The sequence below is a fragment of the Triticum aestivum genome, chromosome 2B (assembly GCF_018294505.1).
Source record: "Triticum aestivum cultivar Chinese Spring chromosome 2B, IWGSC CS RefSeq v2.1, whole genome shotgun sequence".
NCBI lineage: Eukaryota > Viridiplantae > Streptophyta > Magnoliopsida > Poales > Poaceae > Triticum > Triticum aestivum.
Genome location: NC_057798.1, coordinates 577,655,314 through 577,661,501, shown reverse-complemented (window position 1 = coordinate 577,661,501; position 6,188 = coordinate 577,655,314).

The following is a 6,188-nucleotide window of genomic DNA, read 5'->3' as shown; positions in this document are numbered from 1 at the left end:
CGCCGCAGGCCGCATGCACGCAAGTCTGGGTACCCCCGTTCACAGAACACCGACAGTGGTGTTAATGTAGAAGCCCTCCATGATCGATTCTCCCTCCGGCGGAGCGCCGGAAAAGGCCCCAAGATGGGATCTCACGGGTACAGAAGGTTGCGGCGGTGGAAATAGGGTTTCGTGGTGCTCTCGGATGTTTTCAGGGTATATGAGTATATATAGGTGAAAGAAGTCGGTCAGGGGAGCCACGAGGGGCCCTCAAGGGTGGGGGCGTGCCTCACTGCCTCGTGGCCTCCTTGTTTCTTTCTTGACGTCCACTCCAAGTCTCCTGGATTGCGTTTGTTCAAAAAACGACTCTCCCAGAGGTTTCATTCCGTTTGGGCTCCGTTTTATATTCCTTTTCTGCGAAACACTGAAATAGGCAAAAAACAGCAATTTGGACTGGGCCTCCGGTTAATAGGTTAGTCCCAAAAATAATATAAAAGTGTATAGTAAAGCCGATTAAACATCCAAAACAGATAATATAATAGCATGGAACAATAAAAAATTATAGATACGTTGGAGACGAATCACGAACTTATCCAAAAACTCCATAAACACTTTTTTCATCATATTCATGAAATAAGCAGGTGCGTTAGTCAGACCAAATGACATAACGGTATACTCATATAGCCCGTACCTTGTGGTAAAAGTTGTCTTAGGTATATCCTGCTCTCGGATCTTTAACTGGTGATAACCTGATCGATGATCGATCTTAGAGAAAACTTTAGCTCCTTGCAACTAGTCAAACAAATCATTGATCATCAGCAGAGGGTATTTGTTCTTGATCGTTTCCTCATTCAGCACACGATAATCAACAACCATCCTCAAAGATCCATCCTTCTTCTCCACTAGAAGCACTGGGGCTCCCCAGGGTGATGAACTTGGTTGAATGTAACCTTTCTCCACTAACTCCTTTATCTGCATCTTAATTTCCTCCAGATCCTTTGCGGGCATTCGATACGGTCTCTTCGATATTGGTCCGGTGCCTGGCAATAACTCAATCAAAAACTTAATGTCTCGATCCGGTGGCATGCCTGGTAACTCATCCAGAAATTCTTCGGGGTAATCCTTCACGACTTGTACTTCCTCCTGTACAACTCCTAATAAGGAATTCACCTGAGTCCTCCTCGGCGCATGCCAGGATACATACTTAATCCTCTTTCTTTCTAGGGTGGAGAGAAGAATTGATTTACTGGCACAGTCGATGTTTCTTTCAAATTTGGATAGCCAATCCATTCCTAGTATCACATTCAATCCTTGTGACTCCAGAACAATTAGGTCAATGGGGAAAACATGTCTACCTATGGTTAGTGGCAACTGATAGCATCCCCTACTAGCCATATACTCTGCTCCTGGGGAACTTATTAACATAGGTGACTTAAGGGCTACGGTTTGCAGGTTATACTTATCCATAAATCCCCTTGATATGTATGAATGTGATGCACCAGTATCGAAAAGAACAAGTGCGGTAAATGCATTAATCAAAAACTTACCGGCAACTATGTTGGGTTGATCCTCAATCTCCTCCACGCTGACGTGGTTCACATGACCTTTGGTGAAGGGGTTGGGCTTCTTGGCAGAACCTCCATTGCCATTTCCATTCTTAGGTTCAGGACATTTAGTGGCATAATGTCCGGTCTTTTGGCACTTGAAATAGGTAATGTGGCTCAGATCCCTCTTGGCTGGTGTTGAAGGGTTGGAACAGTTCTGGCTGCTGCTTCCTCCATTCCCATTGCCATTGTTGGGGCCAGTGTGGTTAGGCGAACTTGCTCCATTGTGCGTATGTCCTCCATGGTTGTGCTTATGTCCTCCTGAGCATGGGGAATAGCGGGGCTTCTGCTGAGCTCCTGAAGTGTACCTCCCCTGTCCATACTTCCTCTTACGATTATCAATCTGTTGCTGCTTTCCTTCAATCATGAGGGCCCTGTCTACCAACTCCTGGTAGTTGTTGAATGTTGCCACCATCAACTGCATACTTAGCTCATCATTCAGTCCCTCCAGAAACTTCTCCTACTTAGCGGCATCTGTGGCTACGTCATCAGGGGCATAGCGTGCTAACTTGCTAACTCATCCACATAGCGGCCCACTGTACGTCCTCCTTGGTGCAAGTTGCGAAACTCGTGCTTCTTCATGCTCATAGCTCCTGCTAAGACACGGGGAGTGCAGAAAGTCTGCTGAAACTGATCCCATGTAACAGTGTCAATGTGGTAAGTGGTCGTGAAATTCTCCCACCAAGATGTTGCGGGTCCGTCAAGCTGATGTGCGGCAAAACGCACTCTTTCCGCATCTATGCATCCTGCAGTGGTCAGCTCTCTTCCAATCTTGCGGAGCCAATCATCTACAACAATCGACTCAGTGCTACTAGAGAACACCGGCGGGTTCAACCTTAGAAAGCGGGCTAGGTGATCAACAGGGGGGATGGTGGTGGGTTGTTGTTTTTGTTGCCTTGGTTATGGTTCTGAACTAGTATCTGTATCAAGACATTCTGCTGTTGGATCAACTTAGTGAGCTCCGGTGGGAAGGCAAATCCATTGTCATGTCTCGGAGGCATCTGATGGGTTAGAAGGGATGAGAAAACATAATAGAATGAGGTCTAAGAGAGATTCACTACCCATAATGCTCATGAGACAAACATAATCAATTTCACTTCATTCAATAGCACACAAGATCACACAATTGGTCTAACCTATGATTACAAACTCGATCGTTGCTAACTACTTGGAGGGAAATACTACTAATTACAATGGTGGTCATCTAGAAATTTTCATCAGAAGAAGACTCAATAATATCTGCTCCAGCTTCGTCGACATAGTTGTCATCGCTGTCATCATTTGCATCACTATCCGTGTCGGTGTCGTCCAGGATGATGTAGTGTTGGGGATCGTTGCAGAAAATAAAAAATTTCCTACGGTTTCACCAAGACCAATCTATGAGTTCATCTAGCAACGAGAGAGAAGAGTGCATCTACATACCCTTGTACATCGAGCGGAAGCGTTCAAGGGAACGGGGTTGAGGGAGTCGTACTCGTCGTGATCCAAATCACCGGAGATCCTAGCAAACGAACTACACGATCTTGTGCTATGCTTAGGATTGGGTCTTGTCCATCACATCATTCTCCTAATGATGTGATCCCGTTATCAATGACATTCAATGTCCTTAGTCAGGAAACCATGACTATCTGTTGATCAACGGGCTAGTCAACTAGAGGCTCACTAGGGACATATTATGGTCTATGTATTCACACATGTATTACAATTTCCGGATAACACAATTATAGCATGAATAAAAGACAATTATCATGAACAAGGAAATATAATAATAATCCTTTCATTATTGCCTCTAGGGCATATTTCCAACATGTAGTCCTCCGAATGGATCTCCATTGCTCGCTTGATATTCTCCATTGATATTCCCATCTTCATCTTCAGGTCTTCATGCTTCTCAAGTAGTACGACAATCTCTTCCTCATATCCATTGCATGTAGACTTGAGTTCCTCTTCTAGCTCGTTGTTTCTCTTCACCAGTTTCTTGATCTTCTTCATGTGGATAATTTGTTGATTCTCTTGTCGACGAATATAATCTCCCATCTCTTGAATGTAGGCTGCAATTGATCCATCCCTCCTGGTACGAATCATCTCCCATTTGATATCTTGGCGGCCACATATCTGGTAAATGGTATTCTCCAGCTCCTTTTGATACACCTCACATATGCATCCAAAGGTGATATGTGCTGCCATGCTCTTTTCTATACTCCAGCTTGGTGCATCCAGGTAGAAATCAATAGGCTCCATTGTTGGCGCAAATGTCCTCCCAGGTACCCAGAATTTGATCTTCCAGCGTTCGTCTTCCGATACAGATGTAGAGAAAGTCCCCGTGAAGCTTGGTAGTCCGATGTTCAAATACTTAGTGACTTCCTTCAAGTGTTTTCCAAAAGGGGTGTCATCATCCAGCTGAGTGAACTTGTTCCTGGGATCTACCATCTATAGAGTAGAAAGAGAGGAGAATTATAAATGAGTAGAGAAGAGAAATCATGTGTCTCATTCTAGTGGTCGTGTTCTACAGTCAGCGTGTGCTCTGATACCATCTTGTAGCGACCATACCTCGAACGGTCAAGTCTATGTGCATCAGTGTCATCCCTGGATCGGTAATACTGACACGCACAGTACTCGAGGAATTATAATAGAGTTTCAATCGCACACTTATTACATCGAGTCCTCATAAAGAGTATGATTATACAAAAATATCATGGCTGAGGGCCATCTAAACTAGATAACTGTGGAAGCTTCGAAGGTAAATGAGTCCATCAACTCCAACGGCATAGGTGAGTGCAAAACAACGACCTATCGCACCTTATTCATCGTCTGAGTAGTCTGCAACATGAGACATTGCAGCCATGTAGGTCAGCACATTGAATATGTTGCCAGAGTTACACTGTAAAGCAATGAAATGCAAGAACTATATCTACATGCAATATTTGGTTGGTGGAGGCTGTAAGTTTATGGTTTTGCATAAAGCTAGTTTTTCTTTACAACAAAGGAAGAAATTTTATTTACTACTCCCAAGTTGCCCATTATTTGAGAAGGTAATCCCAACTCAAATCCCAATTAAAAGTATCATCATTAATCCAAATCAAATTAATTAAATTAACGTGTTGAGATCACATCAATAGGTTCAAGTACTAGATACTCAAGATGTCCATAACCGGGGACACGGCTAACCATGATTAGTTTATACACTCTGCAGAGGTTTGCGTACTTTTCCCCACAAGACTCGAGCGCATCCATGATCGGATGATCGAGACATAGTCTTTCTGAAGCATTAACTCTCTACTCTGGGCGGACCGGTACACCTACTTTCCCCTACATCTGGTAGTCCACCTCTTCAAGAGCTCACGCAACTTAGTCAACTATGACAGAGCCCATAATGGCTTGTGGCTGCACATGGAAGTTTCTAGCATGAATAATCTTATGATCCCTTTGAGCCTGGGTGGCATTCCATAGGAAAAATCACACGCGTATTCTGGGAGTTCCCAAAAAAAGGCAACACTGTGTTTCCCCAGGTGCCTCAACCAATCCACCCAGATGTATATTAAAGTTGCCACCTTAACGTTATGCATGATTAAATAATTCTCAAACTTCCATATGTGAATCACGATCCAATCCCCGTCTATGAGCATGGCTAAACAATAATAAGCATAACGTATATTCCCGGGGTGATCAAAAGGTATTAGGTCCCTACCTCAAGCACTACAACCAAACCACATCTTCCCAAATCCTACTCATGCAATTATTTGAGGAGTCATGCTAATGCATAGTAAAAACAGGGTAGATAAGAGTATGATCAAAGTGTAACTTGCCTTGCTGACGATCTGCAAACTCTAGAGATTCATAGTAACAAGATTTGCACTCCGGGTAATCTAGCATAGACAAACAATAGCATACATAAGCAATCACTCAAACGAAACACAAGAAAAACTGAGAAAAGATCCAAGTCGAACACGAATCAAGCAAATGGCTTAAACTAACAAAAGTTAAACCTAACAGCATTATTAACATATGGATTAGATCTTAACAGTAGGTACATGTGATTAGCTATGATTTAAAAAAAGATACAACTCAAACGGAGCAACGAAACTCAAAATACGAACGAAACAAGATTGTTTACTAATCTGGACTAAACTCAAATTTTACAGTACCAAAATCATGTTTAAGTTGGTTAACTGGAAATAACACAACGATACGAAGATTTAAGCGTTGGTTTCATCTAATTTGGATAAACAAGTAAAAAGTTATGCTAGTTTAAAGATCAAGGGCTAAATCGCGATAAAACTATTCGTGGATAGATCCCTGGCCAAAATTAAACTAAAAAGAAAGAAAAATCCTACGGCGAGACGGCGAAAACCGTCCGTTAAAACGAACGAACGTTCATTAACTAAGAAAAACCGAAACTAAACCGAACCGAAGAAAAACCAAAAAGAACCGGGACGAGTCGACGGTTTACCGATTAACTGAAAAAATAGTTGGCGGCTCGGCGGCGGCGGACGACGGCGGCGGCTGCACCGGGTGTCGGCGGCGGTGCGAGCGTTGCGGGGTGGCGCAAGTTGGTGCAGCGAGGCGGCGGTGGCGTGCTGCTGATGCTGCGGTGCGGCGGCGGCT